The 19,658-nt window shown below is 35.2% G+C and overlaps 1 long non-coding RNA gene across 1 annotated transcript; it reads right to left on the bottom strand.

The window, feature by feature from the left end:
* Positions 1-13,568: 13,568 nt before the first annotated feature.
* On the bottom strand, positions 13,569-18,180 carry LOC137396149 (uncharacterized). The gene is made up of 3 exons (XR_010978484.1): positions 18,090-18,180; positions 15,142-15,172; positions 13,569-13,609 (listed from the first exon to the last, which is right to left on the bottom strand). It is a non-coding gene; the product is annotated as an uncharacterized lncRNA (long non-coding RNA).
* Between the last annotated feature and the right edge of the window lie 1,478 nt (positions 18,181-19,658).

Below are 19,658 nucleotides of genomic sequence, written 5' to 3' on the forward strand. Positions count from 1 at the left end.
TGCTCTATCTTCCACAAGAACGGACTACGCATAACTGTATCGGCGAACAAAAAGGTGGCCAACTTCTTAGATGTAAACCTAAACCTGACGACCGGTATACATAGAATTTACCACAAGCCAAATACACATCCACAGTATGTACACGCCAAGTCCAATCATCCCCTTGGAGTAATTAACAATATACCACTAGGTATAAATAGGAGACTGAGCAGCCTGTCATCAGACAACTCCACATTTACCACCGAGACTGACATATACCAGCAGGCACTCAATCTAAGCGGACACAAACACAAGCTTGTGTTTCAGCCTGCCCCGACAAACAATGCGCAAAACAGAGACAAGAATACCAGACGAAGACCGATACTATGGTACAACCCGCCATTCAGCAAAAATGTAGCTAATAACATCGGTAAGATTTTCTTTAATATCCTGGACACAGAGTTCCCTAAATCACACGCTCTTCGTAAGATCTTCAATAGAAACTTTGTGAAATTAAGCTACAGCTGTATGAACAGTGTGAGCAGTATCATTAGCGCTCATAATACCAGATTGCTGCAGCATCACAATGAGACCCCTATAACTACAGAACCAAGAGAATGCAACTGCCGACATAAGAATGGCTGCCCACTACAAGGAAAGTGCCTGAGCAAGTCAATTATATATAAGGCGACAGTCACCACCAATGATCAATCTGCGGACGAACATTACATAGGATTGACTGACACCACATTCAAACAACGCTATTACAATCATATGACAACCTTTAGAAATGTAGAGAAAAGATCAAGCACCGAGCTCAGTAAGCACATATGGACCTTAAAAGACCAAGGCATAGAATATAACATCAAGTGGAGCATAGTCAAAAGAGCTACATCATACAACAAGACCACAGGCAGATGCAATCTATGTCTGTATGAGAAATTTTATATTATATACAATCCTAACATTGCTACCTTAAACAAACGCTGCGAACTAGTTTCAACATGTAGACATGCTGGCAAATTCCTTTTAAGCAATTTTAAGACTTAACTTTTAAACTTCTGCTTTGTTGAGGCTTTAAATCGTGTTGCTTGCTAATTTTAATCCTACGTATCAGTGGTGTATTTAGGTATTTTAAGACCTACGCTTTTATTTCCATCTATATATAAGTCGTTTTCAGTGCTAACAATTTTATCTGATGATTATTGCATGGCAATATGAAACTATTAGTAATAAAGTTGCTTTAAACTTAACTTTAACTTTCATTTTTACCCAATTTTATATATATATATATATATATATATATATATACCTGCATATGTATATATGTATATGCAACATGTATACATGCTGCATATACCTATATACATATTCAGGTATATATATATATATATATATATATATATATATATATATATATATATTCATGCATGTATCATGTATATTCATGCATGCATATATCTACTATATAAACAGCAATCTGTGTGTGCGCGCGCGTGTGTGCGCGCATGTGTGTGTGCGCGCGTAGGTGTGCGCGCGTGTGCGCGCGTGTTTGTGTGTGTGCACGCGTGTGTGTGCACGCGTGTGTGTGCACGCGTGTGTGTGCACGCGTGTGTGCGCATGTGTGTGTGCACGCGTGTGTGCGCGTGTGTGCGCGTGTGTGCGCGCGTGTGTGCGCGCGCGTGTGCGCGCGCGTGTGCGCGCGCGTGTGCGCGCGCGTGTGTGCGCGCGTGTGTGCGCATGTGTGTGTGCGCGTGTGTGTGCACGTGTGTGTGTGCGTGTGTGTGTGCGCGTGTGTGTGCATTTGTGTGTATGGGTGCGTGTGTGCGGGTGTGTGTGCGTGTGTGTGTGTAGGCATGTGTGTGCACGTGTGTGTGTCCACCTTTCCTTTTTTCGTCGGACGAATTTCAGTTGTCCGAAGCAAACTGAATTAATATGAGTACTAAATAAATTATAGAGCGGTCTTTCTTTTTTCCATTCAGTCGTACAAAGTCAACTGAATTAATATGAGTAGTAAATACCGTACTTTCGAACTATTAGTCGCTATAGTCTGGTGCCCACAGGGCATTATCGTGTCAACAGGTGGCAGAAGATGGATTCTATGGTAGCCTAACACTTTTAGCATCTTTTTAACCTGCTGTCTTTCCTCTTTTTCGATTCAGTCGTACGAAGTGAACCGAATTAATATGACTAAGTAGTCAAATTAAATTAGTAGTAAATTAAATAAAATTTACTACTCATTCAATAGATTAATGAGTAGTAAATTACATGTAATTAATATTTACTCCCAAAGTGTACCGGGAAGGTCACGTGAACGTTTGTTTCCTGCGGCCACTGGAAAAAACATTCTCTCCTACTAAATTTCTACTTCAAAAAGGTAAGCACAAGTTTGTCATTTAATGTTGTATTGTCTATGAATTGCCACACCTCCACTACATAACCCTTTCACAAATTTGTACAAATTTAGCTAGCGGCCTACTGCCAGCCATTTTGCCGATATTGCTTCATGATATGTATACAATATTTTTTCAATTTCAAACTCCATCTAGAACGTTTTGGTTATATATTTTATTTTGCCAACATTTTAACAAACACTGCTATGCAAAAACTTCATTGTATCTATACTTTGTGCATTGATAAAGCGATGGGAAGCTACGAAGCTACTAAAACCATCCTCTACAATGTTTCTTATTCTTACATAACCATTATTTTACCACTATCAGAGTCAGTGCTGCTATTATATTATATTGCTATTTTAATTATCTGTGTAATCACAAAAATTTGGATTAGCTATAATGTCATCAACATAAGCAATTATTTGTTTTCTAACTCGGGAGGCATTTACAAAACTTACACAAAAACTGTTCGTTTTAGGTTGGAAATTTCCAAACATAGATTTAAAATTAAATTTTAAGCTAATTTTATAATGAAATCTTCAGACAACACTGTCACTGCCATAAAAGCCCTAAAGATCGTTGGTTGTGTTATCAACGAATAATAAAATTCAATTACTACGCAATTGCTGGGAATGTTGCGAAAATGCGTTTACGGCAATCGACCATAGAAAATGCATTAATGCGTCAACGGCAGCGAAAGTGTTAAAAATGTTGGATTTGCCACTGTTTGCAATAGTAAACATGTTCATTCCTTCCTCAGCTGGGTTACTTTTAATTTTTTACAGCTACGAGTACTACAAAACTACAGCTACTACAGAACTTGCACGGGTACTGCGACTGCGTTTTACCTACTAAATTTCTACTTCAAAAAGGTAAGTATTTCTCATTCAATGTTGTATTGTCTATGAATTGCCACACATCTACTACTTAAAAATGTTGAATTTGCCACTGTTCTTGATAGTAAACATGTTAATTTTCTTTCGCATCTGAATTACTTTTACTTTTTTTAGCTACGAGTACTACAGAACTTCAGCTACTACAGAACTTGCACGGGTACTCCGAGCGTTGCGATAGACGACAGTGAGAAGAAAGAGGGCAGGGTATATTACAAAAAAGCACACTATCTTATTCACTTTTAGAAATGCTCCCGATTGAAAATATACCTAAAATGACCTAAAAACTAGAAGTTTTACCAATTAAAGCGCTCACCTCTCAAAGCAGTACGATGCCTCCTAAAAAGTCTACTCTACTGCCAAAACGCAAAAACAGATTGATCCGAGTAGAGAAAAATACCAAATTCACAAAGCAGCAGCTAGACGAGCAGAAACTGCTGAGCAAACACAGCTACGGCTAGAACAGGCCAGAACTGCTACTGCAGCTGCTAGTAGTGCAGAAACTGCAGAGCAAAACACAGCTACGCCTACAACGAAACATAATAACTACTGCAGCTGCTAGAAGAGCAGAAACTGCTGACCAAACACAGCTACGTCAAGAGCAGGCCAGAATAGATGCTGCAGCTGCTAGAAGCGCAGAGACTGCTGACCCAGAGACTGCAAACTGCAGAGACCAACCCAGCAGCGACTCAAACTGCTCAAAGCAGCTGCTTCAGCTGCCAGGCGTGCAAAAATCACTGAGCAGATGCAGTGGCGACAAGAACATGATGCATTAGCTACAGCAGCTGCTCGGCCAGCTGTACGTTGCCTGCTCAAGAGTAGGCACAAGCAGAAAACTGTTTGTTCATACACCCAACAGAAAAACAAAATGTGTTGTTTATCCGCAAGTGTTGCGTTGAATTAACATTGTGTTATTTTTATGTCATGCTTGCATTGAATTAACATTATGTTAGTGTTATGTCATGCTATTTCCTTCATGTTCTGCTATATCTACATATTATCCACATGCAGCATTTTCTAACATATCTTTCAGTTGTTTTCATGCATATATTTTCATCCATTCGTTATCCTTATTGTATCTCATAAAAAGGCTATCGTGTTGGCGTTGTTTTATTATTGTAAGGTGCTAATGCCGCATCTGCCTCGACATCATACTGTTCATGGTGTTATACATGTAAATTTTACTGATAGTAAATTGTATCAACACAACCACATTACTGGTACACTGTTTGTATATACCATGTCAAAACACAGGCTATAGACGAAAAACTGGTGAGTCATGATTAGTGTTTTATGCATGTAGGAGTCTCTATTCAATAAATGCTGGTGATAGAAAAATATTTTGTAGAATTTTTTAAAACAAGCAAAATCTTTCAATACTGCCAGTTTGAAGAACTTCAGTTTGCCTAGTGATGTCAATTCCATTATCAGCTCTCTGTACAAAAACAGGACAACTCCGATTAGAGTGGTTCGAGACTGATGCATTGTAGACTAGTTGTAAAACACATTGTATATTTCCATTGGTTTCTCCAACATTATTGACATGTATGACTGCAAATGCGCATGCAGTTTGATCGGGGCAACAATTTTAGTAAACTACATATTTGGAGTTGTTTTACAGTATGAAGGACAACTCTCAATAAACCTCTTGCTTTACGTGAATCTATTCCTGTAGACGGGTAATACAGCTAGTATATATATATATATATATATATATATATATCTTCATGCAGGTATATATATATTCATGCAGGTATATATATATATTCATGCAGGTACATATATATATATATATATATATATATATATATATATATATATATATATATATATATACGTATATATATATATACGTATATATATATATATATATATAGACAAAGTAGATGCTGCACAGTTCGTTCCAGAGTGCTCAATGATAAATCAGAGCTAAATTATAAAATATTTATAAGTGGAACTTCACTCTATAAGTTAAACATTTTATTACTAATAGTTTCATGTGGTACAATAAGTATCACGCTCTTCAGATAAAATGTCTGAAGACATTTCTTCTGACATTTTATCTGAAGAGTGTGATACTTATTGTACCACATGAAACTATTAGTAATAAAATGTTTAACTTACAGAGTGAAGTTCCACTTATAAATATTTTATATATATATATATATATGTGTGTGTGTGTGTATATATATATGTATATATATATGTATATATATATATACTAGCTGTGCTACCCGGCGTTGTCTGGGTATAAAAAGTATTTGGACAGAAAATTGATTTGTATTTAACATAAAACAACAATCACCTTTCTAACTTTCAAACTCCATATCATGAGAAAAGTGTTTTGTGTAGTTGAAATAAATTAAGAAAGAAAATAACAACAACTGTAAAGGCTCTAACACTTTGTCAAACAACTGCAGCTTTCAAGCTATTAGCCTGGCATACTGCTAATGAAAATTTCCAGTAAGCTAGTTAATAAGCGCTAGGCTTCTAATGACCGTAAGCCATGACGTTGCGTAAGCATTGTCCAGCTAAGCTATTCTAATAATAGCTATAGATGGAGGGACACACATACACACATACTTTGAGAGATATATACATGTATATTGAAGTGTGAGTGTTTGTATGTTCAGTTATAGCGATAAAGTGTTAGGAAAAAAATACTTCATACTGGAAGTGAACTTGGAAACTCCAGCTCTGCAGACAGGTGTGATATTCACCATCATACAGCCTATTTGCCATTCTATGAAATAATTTTGCACATATTTATTACACCAAAAAAAATATGCACACTTGAAGCACTTGCAAAAATACTATTGGTTAATACTAGTACGCTTAAAGATCATGATTGATGAGAGATCATGACTCGCAGTGTAAAGATTATAAGCAAAATTATAAGCACGGCTCTTATTATAGTAAATGTTTAGACTAGCTTAAGTTACTAGCTTAAGTTAATCAAATTAGGTCAGTAGGAAGTGACCTTTAATGGAACACTTTAATAACTGTCCATATTTTTTCTTCAGTGTGACAGCTTCAATCAAGATTACAGGATCAGAGTTTTATAGTATAGTAATACGTAGTAGATTATATTGCTATTGCTTAAGGGTTGTTCTACTAATCAGCCCGTGAAAAACAGTTACTAGTAGATTACAGAAACAATCGGTGTCAAAGATCATACAGTACTCACTGCTTATAGAAGCGAGCCAAAGCAGCCAGTCATTACCACTTCCAGGAGCACCAGAGACGATGTGTAGAGGAAACCTTAATGGTTCCTTCAGTTCTTTTCTGTTTAAATTTTCGCATTCCTCAGAAGTTACCAGAATTCCACCGCAAACAGGAAGCATGGAAGATGGTTGAGATGGTTGAGATAGAGTTGTTGTGGAATGCTCTAGAATAATGCCAAAAGTGAATCAGTGTCAGTAAGAGTTGTTCACTTATTTCAGTTCTTCTCTTTACACTATAAATTAATTGTTACCAACATAACATACAAGCAACTTAAGACTAGTTGGGCAGACAACTCTCAATCACTTTCATCTTTTAAAAATAAAACTTCACTTGGGTGGTAAAATTACGTAACAAGTAATCCATCATTGAACTGTGTTGTTTTAACTAATTTCTGAGCTTACCTCGAGTCGGCCATTTTTGGTAAGACTTGGTAAGACGTTGGTAAGAGTTCAAGGTAATAAATAAAATGACTATCAGTCCAATCATATTCTTATATCTTGTCATGGCAGCCATCAAATCCTAAAGTAAAATATTTTATAGAGAGTTTTATAACAAAACTATGTTTGAATGTTGCACAGAGGTTAATCAATTAAAAAATACAACTAGCTTTAAATTTATTACAAGTAAGCATTTTAACAGTATATTTATAAAATTAAAAATGCGTTTTCAAAATAACCTTTTAGCTGTCTATGGCAATCTATATCGGTCTCAGTGAGACAATAAGTTGTGCGCTGTCTATTGCTGACACTAGATGTTAAATCCTCCTATCAGATGCCATTCACACGCTTTGTGTGGAACCTACCTAACCGTGTAATCCTTAGCTTGGGCTTTGATTGTGAGTGCAGCATTCCACTTTCCAATGGATAAGCAAACCCTAAGGCAATCTCTATGATTTCTATAATCAAGTATGTATGATTATTTGAAGTTGGTAGAACTGTACCCAAAAGAGCGCAACTCCAACTATTCTTCTACCACTCAGCTAGTTGGTGGTGCATGTCTATGGGTATATGCAGTGATTGGCTAACTTTACATGGCGAAGTTGTGCATCTTCTGCCGAAAGAGTACGTAACTGAATGACCGCAGAGAGCTTGCAGTCAAGTTACTGCTGTAAAGTTTTTATAAGCCAGTGAGAAGCGGTGTCATGATCTCCCATCACAGTTTTTTTATCCTACGCAAAAGAGCTGGGCTGTTGCACTCCAGAGTAATTATAGCAGCAAATAGAAAGTTTGACAACTCCTGCCTGTTAAGACAAGTCTGGCACTAGTGAGAGACAGCTCCCGCCTGTTAAGGCAAGTCTAGCACTAGTGAGAGACAACTCCTGCCTGTTAAGGCAAGTCTAGTGTTAGTGAGAGACAACTCCTGTGTGTTAAGGCAAGTCCAGTAGTAGTGAGAGACAACTCCTGTGTGTTAAGGCAAGTCTAGTGTTAGTGAGAGACAACTCCTGTGTGTTAAGGCAAGTCTAGTACTAGTGAGAGACAACTCCTGTGTGTTAAGGCAAGTCCAGTACTAGTGAGAGACAACTCCTGCCTGTTAAGGCAAGTCTAGCGCTAGTGAGAGAGCTCTAAACCCTCAGCTGTTTCAGGGGATTGCAGAATAAGTGTTCAAAATGTTTAGAGAGAATTTGCATGGATAGAGTCTAAGACTGCCTTGTTAGCTGCGTTGCAAAAAGTACCTCAAGTTATTTGTAGAGACAAATTTGGTCAACTAATATATATATAATTTCCAAGCATGTTTATATTAAAAAGTTGAACACATGTGAACATGTTAATAAACCTTTAGCACACACTAACCAGAAGGGCATGTAAAGTGCCCTTTCCTCTAACAACCAGTATATTAAAAAAGGTCACTGCTTTCACAACAGTTGTTGAGACAATCTGACACCATTTAAAAAAACTGCATCTGCCAGAGTACAAGCGTTGTGGTGTAATACCAGAGCAAGAAAGGCATTGGAGGAGAGTCTCATTTGGTTAGAAGAAAATTTTCAGAGTGGGCTGTTACCGTAATTCATAGAGAATAACTCCCGTAGCAAATGAGTGACTAAGGAAACATTTGCTAATCATGTCTAGATGCTTTAATAGTTCCACCATAAGTTTATAGTAATGAAGAGTGGTAAACTTATCCTGAATATACTTACATGTATGTCTTTCATCAACTATGTACTTACAGATAGGTCTGCCATAAACTATGTACTTACTTTTGCTAGTTCAGGAACACAGCGCAATCCTTCAACTTGTGAAAGCTACTAGCGGCCTTTGTCTAGTTGATTTACTATGAGCCAAGCGACCGGTGGTCAATATGTCCGGTGATGTAATGTTCTCTTTTCAATAGAGTAGTGAAAGGAGTAGACAAGGCTTCCACTGATATCTCTAACCACCATTGGTCCTAAGAAAAATAAACAACCCTTCTAGAAATTGCTGAACTGTTCGCTAAGAGCGAACAAGAGGGAAAAGAGCTGAGTGTCATTTAGTTGTAGGCACTTGGAAGAAAACATTTTGGGAAGCCTGGAGAAACAGTTGGTTTATTCCCTACATTTACTATCTTTTATAAATTGTTAGCTGTGCCTCCCAGCATTGCCCGGGTATTAAAAGTCAGTTTATAAACAATGAGAAGTGATGAGAGATGCCTACCACTTGCTATTAGCCTGCCACATTTCCAATGGAAAACAGTATTAAAAACCAATTTATAAACAATGAGAAGTAATGAGAGTTGCCCATCACTTGCTATTAGCTCGGCATGTTGCCAATGGAAAATTCCTGTAAGGTAGTTAATAATCGCTGGGCTTCTAATGACGGTTCGCCATGACGTTGTGTAAGCATTGTTCAGCTACAGCTATTCTAATAATAGCTATAGATAGAGGGACACGCATACATACACACATACTTTGAGAAATATACATAAATGAGCTTTATTTTCATAGCCATATTTCAAATAAATCATAGACATATTTTAGATATTGCACAGAGGCATATGTAAACAGGTTATTTGAATATAAGTCGAAGGAACTGATCTTGCAAGTATTGTGGCGGATGCCAGCCCGCCTTCAACTCATACTGATACCAGAGCTGGCACATGACCTATGACTTGGCCAAGTCAAATCAAGAGGAAAACTTGAGGTGAATCGACTGAAGGTGGCCAGAAGAGAAATGACCAGTCTTTCCGAGCGGAGGGGCGGGCCTAGCGGTGTCTATATGAGCGTACAGGAGCCCCACCAGATGCGCATTGTTAGAAGTGGTTAAGTGATATTGTTCTCTTTACTTTAATATACTCTGCTTGTTATTATTATTGTTGGTTAAATATATTTATTCTCTCAACTCGAAGTGGCTGCTTCTCCTAAATGTGTAGTAGTAGAGGGTCAAAGCTGATCCTTGACGATATGTTTGGCCTCCATAGTTATTTGATGCAAAAACAGCTATGAGCTGAGCCTAATATATGAAGCAGATTTCTCAGCCAACTATATTATTGTTCAGAACTAACTCTCACCACTGCTGAGTGTGTTTCTTATTAAATACAGCATCTGCATGTATTAGAAGACTAGCCAAATGCCCGGCGTTGCACGGGGTTATAAAAAAGGCTTTTTTCCAAAGGTTTACTTTCAATCAACGTATACAACATTTACTATTTTAACTTTTAAATAAATGTGTTTGTACATTTCTGTGTACTGTGCTATTTCTGTTTATTTTTGTGTAATTCTTACTGTACCAGCTGCAGTGCCTACTACAGATCTACAATACTGGTCGCAATATTTTTGTTGGCTATATGAGTTTAAGAATTTTTCTTTACGCATTGGCATGCATTGTTCTTCTGGTATGACCCCACAGATTTTTTTTCTGGCATGGCCCCACAGATCATTCTTCTGGTATGGCCCCACAGATCTTTCTTCTGGTATGGCCTCATAGAATTTCTTCTAGTATCATTTTATGCATAACGCTAGCTGCAGCGTTTGACGTGAAGCCATAAAAGATTGGCATGCGTTCCAAGTATGTGCCTAATTTAAAGCAGGAAGCTGGAAAGATTCAGTAGCATACTTTTTCTACTTCCTAGATAAAAGAAAGCTGTCAGAAATTACTTAAACTCAGTGCTTGATTTGTTTGTCAAATATAACATGAAAAATAATTCCCGCTGTTTTTCTTCAATATGTGATCCTGTAAATTGTTATCTCTATTAAAAGATGCAAATACATTAAACACTAAATTATAAAGTTATCTTAATGCAGGGCCTCAAAATATTAAGATTTCAAAATGCATATATGCATTTAGGTCTAGTCATCTTCTATCTCTTTTTTTTACATGAGCAACTAGACTAGCTGAATGCCGGGCGTTGCACGGGTAGTAAAAAAAGTTTTAGCACAAAAAGTTTACTTTCAATCAGCACATGCAACATCTATCTTTCTAACTTTTAAGTGAATATGTTTATTTCTGTGTAATGCATACTGCACTGGCTGCAGGGGCCGCCTAACACCGGCTACCTGCAACTACTAACCTGGTGTTAGAGGTGGTAGTTGGTAGCCGGTAGCTGCTACCCACTAGCACCTCTAACACCGGTGGGGTGGTAGCGGTAGTAGCGGTGGTAGTGGTAATAGTAGTAGTAGCAGCAGTAGTAGTAGTAGTAATAGTAGTAGTAATAGTAGTGGTAATAGTAGGAGTAGTAATAGTAGTAGTAGTAGTAGTAGTAATAGTAGGAGTGGTGGTGGTGTAGTAATAATAGTCATAGCAGTAATAATAGTAGCTTAGTGTCTTATCGCTGCTATTATTACCCTACACTCTACTAGTACTGCTGCGAATAGTGATGCCAGATAATTTATTACAAACATTAAATTGCAGCTGCATTAAGTTGAACTGGGTGGTAACTAGCATTTTTATTTTTTACACTTTGAAAGACTTCAACTGCAGAGTGCTTTGAGGTCAGTGCTGATGGTTAGTTGTTCATTCATCCTTTGTTTGCTTTATTGTAAGTTGTGTAACTAGTACCAAAAAAAAACAATTAAATATACATAGAAAATTATTGGACAAAGCAAGGAATATTATTCGTTTATATTTAGTATTCAGTACGCTGATAATACAAATCAGTAATTGATAACTAAGGAAGACTGAATTATTCCTTCCCCGCAACGCGAAGCTGAGTTATTCTAGTTCAATATATACTGGAGCCTCTTTAGTACCTCTCACTGCTGTCAAGTATTCGGGATCATCTGGGACTTGGTAATCATTTATGGTAGCATAATAAGAAGCATCTGTGTCGTTTTCTTGGTGAACTGTTTTCTTTGAAGGACAGCCATCAGCTTTGTCGCCTGTTGAATAATATTAGCTGCGGTCTATAAAAACTTTTCTAACTTTGCAGCACAAAATATTTACATCTACATCTCGAAGATTTGTACTTGCAATGTGGTCATGGAAGTTTGGGCTACATGTAAGCTAACAATAGCCAATCAAATGTGAGGATATTTAAACTAATAAGTTGTGTTCTCAACAACCGATCATATTTAAGTTCCTGTCTTCCAATCATGTAAAAGTACACGCTAGCAAATCATATTCAAGTTTACACGACTATATCATACGCAAAAACCAAACTAGTTGACTAAATCTGGCCTTACAACAACCAATCAAACTAAGTTTACATTAACCAATCAAGGCCAAGTTAATGCTACCCAATTAAATCTTAGTTTACACTAATATACTAGTAGACTTTTGGTAATATGCAGTTACAGTTAGTAACTGTTCAACTAGTATTCCTTTAACTAGCAAGGTGTTACTGGTTTTGCTTTAATTTTTAAAACAGTTTCTGTTAGGAGACCAGCTTTGATAATCATTTTTTAACAAATTTTATCAGAGCGTCAGATATTGACAATCTCTACTGATTGTAGTGATCGTAGTGACAGATATCCCTAGAGTTGGTGACAACCTCTACTGATTGTAGTGATTGTAGTGGCAGATATCTCTAGAGTCAGCGACAACCTCTACTGCTAGTAGTGATCGTAGTGACAGATATCCCTAGGGTCAGTGACAACCTCTACTGATTGTAGTGATTGTAGTGACAGATATCCCTAAAGTCGGTGACAAACTCTACTGATTGTAGTGATTATAGTGGCAGATATCTTTAGAGTCAGTGACAACCTCCACAGCTTGTAGTGATTGTAGTGACAGATATCCCTAAAGTGGGTGACAACCTCTACTGACTGTGGTAATTGTAGTGAACAGTTTAACACAGCGTAGATTAACAGCACCTTAGCATGGTTTATACATACCATTTGCCCCCCTATGTTCTACCAGGTGAATTTAGGACCTCTTAGCCGACTACTTAAAACAAACAATTGTTGAATATTCATTCAAACAAGCTTTGTCCATAATTTAGTTTACTATATCGCAATATCATTCTTTTTTACTACAGTTTCAAATGAACAAAAATTTTTTAATTCTGTGTTTCATGAGTAGATTAAACCTCAACATACAAAGTTAGTCCATTGCGTATTTGAATCAAAGTCGCCGTGTGTTGAAACAAATATTCAAATAAGAATATATTGTATCATACTTAATTTACTTTTTTCCACATTCAAAAACTTAACGATAAATACTTCAGGTAATTACATGCACAATTAAATAAATTATATTAATCTGTTTAAAAACCAAATTATATGCGAAAAGCTATATACATATATTAATAACCAATAAAGAGGGTTTGTATTGCCACATTGTTTTAATGGTAAAGGCAGACAAATCGAAGTCTAACCTTGGCAATTTTGTACATTCTATTTTGTCTTTATTGGCTCATTTGTTTATATAGGGTACCTATGTCTGAGAGTCCCACCTCTGGACAGTTCATTGACTTCACAAAATAATTTGTTATTAAGGCCGTTCGTAGCTTAAGTAGTCATGCAGAGTCAAACGTTCAACTCTCAAGTTAATCGAAAATAGAACCAAAGACTAGACAACTCCAATTACCAAAATAGGTGCTCATCATGATTTCCTCTGCTTATACTCAGGCATCACACACTCATTAATAAAAGAGTAACTGGCTGCTTGTAAGTTCTACTAACCTAGAGAATAACTCAGAGGGGCTTGGTTTTGTCTTCCTGGTGCTGCGGGTGGGAGATCTCTGTTAAGAATGGCATGTCTTTGGTCTCTAAAGTCATGGCAATAAATTAAGTAAATAGACTTTTTTAATTTAGCTGTTAACACTGGATAAACAAGAGAAAATGAAATATTTGAAAGTTGAAAATAGGAATCTATGGCATGAGGTAGCCCACAAAATAGCAAATGACTTATCTCACATTTGCTAATCTTGAGTAGACAATAACCAAGAGTTACAATTAGTAACTGGGCTAAAAGCAAATGAGACAACAACTCGTAAGAAATCAAAATATTCTGCTACAATTACTCTATGGTCTTACCTATTTCATTTTATTGGTGTCTATTGTCAAAATAACTTTATGATATTAAGTAATCTTCACTTTATCCGTTTCCATTGTCAAAATAACTCTATGATATTACCACTTCTCACTTTATCAGTTTCCATTGTCAATATAACTCTATGATGTTAACTACTTTCTACTTTATCAGTTTCTATTGTCAAAATAACTCTATGACGTTAACTACTTCCCACTTTATCAGTTTTCATTGTCAAAATAACTCTATGATGTTAACTACTTCCAACTTTATCAGTTTCCATTGTCAAAATAACTCTATGATGTTAACTACTTCCCACTTTATCAGTTTCCATTGTCAAAATAACTCTATGATATTAACTACTTCTTACTTTATCAGTTTCTATTGTCAAAATAACTCTATGACGTTAATTACTTCCCACTTTATCAGTTTCCATTGTCAAAATAACTCTATGATATTAACTGCTTCCCCTTTATCAGTTTTTATTGCCAAAATAATTCTATGATATTAACTACTTCCCACTTTATCAGCTTTCATTGTCAAAATAACTCTATGATATTAACTACTTCCCACTTTATCAATTTCCGTTGTCAAAATAACTCTATGATATTAACTACTTCCCACTTTATCAATTTCCGTTGTCAAAATAACTCTATGATTTTAACTACTTCCCACTTTATCAGTTTCCATTGTCAAAATAACTCTATGATAATAACTATTTCCTACTTCCTCATTTTCCATTGTCCAAATAACTCTATGAAATTAACTATTTTCTGTTTTATTAGCTTCTATTGTCAAAATAACAAACTCGTTACATTACTTATTAGCTTGTTTTCATGAAAGATACACAATGTTAACAGCTTCTTTCAACAATGATCTTTACATGTGTGATATCTTCAGAGAATTATCAATTTCCTGTACTCAATTGTGTTGAACTCAAGCTAACTCTTTTCATACTATTTACTTCTAAAATCATGATAGCTCTATGATAAAATCATGATAACTCTATGATCTTACATTTTACTTGAATTACGTATCTAAAAGGATGCTGCCAAGTTTCTATAAACTCTACAAATCCCATATAGACTAGACAAATCAAACAAAACCTCCGTAAAATCTTTCCTAAAAAAGGTGAAAAAATTCAATAATAGATATTTTATTACTAGTATTTTACAAGAGAAACTGATGTTGCTACTTTAATAGATATATAGCCCTTGTTCCTTGTTCATGAACAGCAGACAGTAAACTGAGTGCTGGTAACGCTCCTACCTGTCGTGTTGAAGAGTTTGCAGTCTTGTGTCTGAAATATATGGAAACAAAATTAGTGCCCATGGATGACAGCTTTATTTTAATTGCATTTTATTGCACCTTTTTATAACATTCTTTTATAGCAGGTGTACCACAAAGATATTAATAGAAAAATAAAGCTAGTACTAATTGTTGTAATATTATATAGTATAAAACAATGTAATAGCATATTATATATTACAGTTATGTAATAATGTAATATGATCTCCATATATGAATCTTAGAGTTTATCTGTCGTTCATTTGTTGAAAGTTGACAAAAGAAGAAAAAAATCCGCTTTGCCACGGATTTGAACTTACAACCTCCAGGTCTATGGAGTGGTGAGCTACTCCACTACACTAACCTGTCCTTCTCAAAAGGGCACATATTTATCCATCACTCGCGAAACTGCTATTGGTAGGTTCCACTTTTCCCACAATGTCAGTACACATAACATCAGGCTGTCTTTACAGCTATTATTATAGTAATGATCTAGACTAGCAAAGTAACTAATTCATTTGTTAATTATTTTATTACTTGTGCACCGCCGGGAATTCAGCTAGTCATTACTATAATAAGAGCCGTGTCCGTCTGTCTGTCCGAAGCGATGCTAAGAGCGTTAGGAAAAAAGATTACCTCACACAGAAATTGAAACAAGGACAACCGATTCAAAATCATGTACTTTACCACGACACTACTCAATTGCTTTAATATTTCTTTGGAGAATTATGGAGATACTCATTACTCATGACTAGTATTATATAACATATACAGATTACTCATGACCATCTCTCACAGTGCATGGGACTGATAAGTGTACTAGTATTATATAACATATACAGATTACTCATGACTATCTTTCACAGTGTATGAGACTGGTAAGTGTACTAGTATTATATAATATGATATCATTAAATATAATATAATATAGTATTATATATTATGATAACATTAAATATAATATAATACAGTATTATATAACATAGAAAGTTACACTATGATATAATACGTATAATAGTATAATGTAATTTAATATGATATAATATAATTAGATATAATAAAATATAACATGATATCATATAATATGATATAATATAATACAATACAATATAATATGATCCCACGAACAAACGAGCGGAGCGAAGTGTGGGAGTTTTTATGATAAATGCATGTGCACACAACTTACGAAAATTATTCATCAACAATGAGACGAACCCTCGTCAAGAAATTTCATCAACAAATTTAAGCATCGTTTTGTAAAGTCGTTAAAGTATAATAACAATACAATACACATTTAAACCTATTTAAATACGTTACCAAGCCTTTGAAGGTTTACCACAAATTCTTAAAACTAACCCATCTGATCGGATTATACACAAATAGACAGATTAATTTGGACGAAAATCGCCACAAAACGCTTGAAAAGCTTGGTTTAATAAAAGTTAAGACCAAAAATTGAAACGCCGAGCGACAGATAATAGAACGATAAAGTCTTGCGCATTTCACGAAAAAATAACGTGCACTTTTCACCAGTCTATAGCATTGTCGAATTGCCGAAGGTTTCGGCAATTAACATAGGAGTACAGAAATCGTTTCACTTTTGCCGATTTCAATTTTTTTCATTTTCATTTGCCTACACCATTTGGGTCAGATCTAAAAAAGATAACGATTTGTGAGTTTCTAGCCGCAATTCCTAAATCGGTTGCGGAATGTACATGTAAATTAATTTCGGCGCCTACAATATAACTGGACGTTAATAAGGTCGTTTCTACGCAACTACAAAACTGCTAATGCTGGTTGTACTGAGTAGTTGTAGTAGGCTGTTGTTGTAAATGGTTTTTAGTATACTTTTGAATAGAGCTTGTACATTGATAATATTATTACAAACTATTACGTATGTACTACATTGCAAAACGGTTATTTTATATCACTACAGCAGGTTTTGGCTTGCCCACAAAACAGTTTTACTTTTTCTTCTAATTACAATACAAATTTGAACCTGACTTTTCAGCAATTATTAGCTTAGCTACAAAACAGTTATATTTCTATTAAATACATATTGGAACCTGACTTTTCAGCAAATATTAGCCTAGCTACAAAACAGTTATATTTCTATTAAATAAATCCATTACGTCCATAGTACTACTGATTACATATAATCGCCAACACAGCTATACAGTTTTCAAACCGAGTTAGGAACTGCAGGCTAGAAACTCACAAATCGTTATCTTTTTTAGATCTGACCCACATTTGAATACTTTCACATTTTAACTGATGTCCAACGCAGTGTAAGTACAGCAAATGACGATGATATTTTTTAACGTTTCTTATGAGATTATTACAATAATTAATTATAAGTTTGGATGACTACAGGACAATGACTACGTAGTACAGATTTTCTAAAAATCTATATAAATATCACAATTTCGTGATATTGTTAGCTATGCCGTTTTGAAATGTAAAAAAAAATTGTGCATTGGTTTTATATTATTACTATATAAATAATATTGGTTATTCTAATAATATCAGTGAATTTTACTTCTAATATTGGCCAATATTGCATTTCTCTTTTTGCAGGAGGAGAAATATAAACATATAATATTTTCCTTTCATTATTGCTATTTGTTGTATATATAATAACACCCGCACCCAGTACATTACAGCTACCATTGCAGTTATCCTATTTGACTGCTAATATTGCATTTCTCAACCATCAGTACCCTTTCTTTTTTCCAATATCACTTTGGTCGTAGGCTGTATGACATTAGAATTTCTAGTATAATATAATACAATACAATATAATATAATATTACATAATATAACATAATATAATACAATACATTATAATATAATATAATACAACACAATATAATATAATGTAATATAATACAATATGATATAAAATAATATAATATAATATAATGATTTACCTATTTTTCGTTTCCAGCAAAAGAACAGAATACCAACTATAAGCAAGATGGAAATTCCAACTCCACCAATACTACCCGCAACAGTAGCAAGAGAGTCTGCTTTTGATTCGTTTTTTACAGTAGTTGATACTAGCGAGATCATCACTGTACTAGCTTTAGTAAGCGAGTCCACCACTGTACTAGCTTTGGTAAGCGAGTCCACCACTGTACTAGCCTTGGTGAGTGAGTCCACCACTGTACTAGCCTTGGTAGAAGTTAATGGAGATGGTTTTGCAGTAGATTCAGCAGTATTCATGCTTGAAATTGTGGGAGAGAATGTATCCTGATTTGTTGGTGGCACTTCACTGGTAAATGTTTGATTATCTGTCGTGATAACATCTGAACCAGTTACTGTTACCAGAGAAACACCAGCAGACGTCGTCGTTGGTCTGTTGCTAGTAGTTGAAGTGATTTTTGTTGTTTGTGTAGTAGGAGTGGTTGTAGACATCGAATCTATAACTGTTAAATACATATAGAACAGTGTTATGTAAAAGTATTAATGTAATGCATTAGTCTTTTTGCATAACATTACATTAATTATTGTATTAATGTAGCGCATTGATACAATAATTAATGTTATTAATTTGCATGAGTTAACTTTACCATTCTTTATTTGATTTTATTTTTATTTAATTTTTGCCTATTTCATGTTATATCGTATTATATAATACTAATTATAATATTATCGTATGATATGTTCATATTATTCCATTATATTGTCACAATTAATGGTCTAATTTGCCGACACGACATAACAATAATAATAATAAATAAGATAGCATAATAATAATGTTCATTCTATTTATCAGCTACTCAAATCAAATCACATTTTGATTGGATCAATTGTGTTTTTTATCTTCTCAAAAACTATTGAATTTGCGCCTTGCATTTGAACTAGTGACTCTCCTGCTATCTTGGTTAAATCTGAACAGTTTTAAATGAACTGTCTGCTGAGCAATAAGTTCATAACTTAACTTGTTTGCTGGTGAATGTTCTGTTTTCACTCTATCTTTTTCTTTTCTAACTGACTTTATGGATTGGCTTTTTCATTGTGCTAACCATACATTTGACACTTTTGATCTTTTCCTTGAAAATGAAAATTTCCTCTGCTTAATAAATTTAAGTATTCAAAGTTTACAAAGTAATTTCAGCCAACTTGAAAACTTTTTAGGGTCTCTTGCTAAACCAGTTGACATTGTGTGTCTAACTGAAACTTTCATTTACGAGTATGAACAACATTACTCTCCTCCTGCCAGTTATATTTCTTTAGGAAAAGAAAGAGACAGTCGGGGAGGTGGTGTTGGGGTCTACACTGTATGTGCGCCGTAGCATTGCGGAGAGCGCGAGGGCAGACCCGGTTGGCATATCTGGTACCGAGTCATTGGCTATCAGGGTGCATGGCGGAATCTTTAGTGAATTAGCAGGTGGTCTAGTTATCACAGTAGTCTACCGTCGACCAAGTTCTAATATACATGAATCTCTAGATGACCTGAAGCAGTATCTTCACACAACAAAAGCCTTAAACTTTTA

Source organism: Watersipora subatra, chromosome 5 (assembly GCF_963576615.1).
Source record: "Watersipora subatra chromosome 5, tzWatSuba1.1, whole genome shotgun sequence".
NCBI lineage: Eukaryota > Metazoa > Bryozoa > Gymnolaemata > Cheilostomatida > Watersiporidae > Watersipora > Watersipora subatra.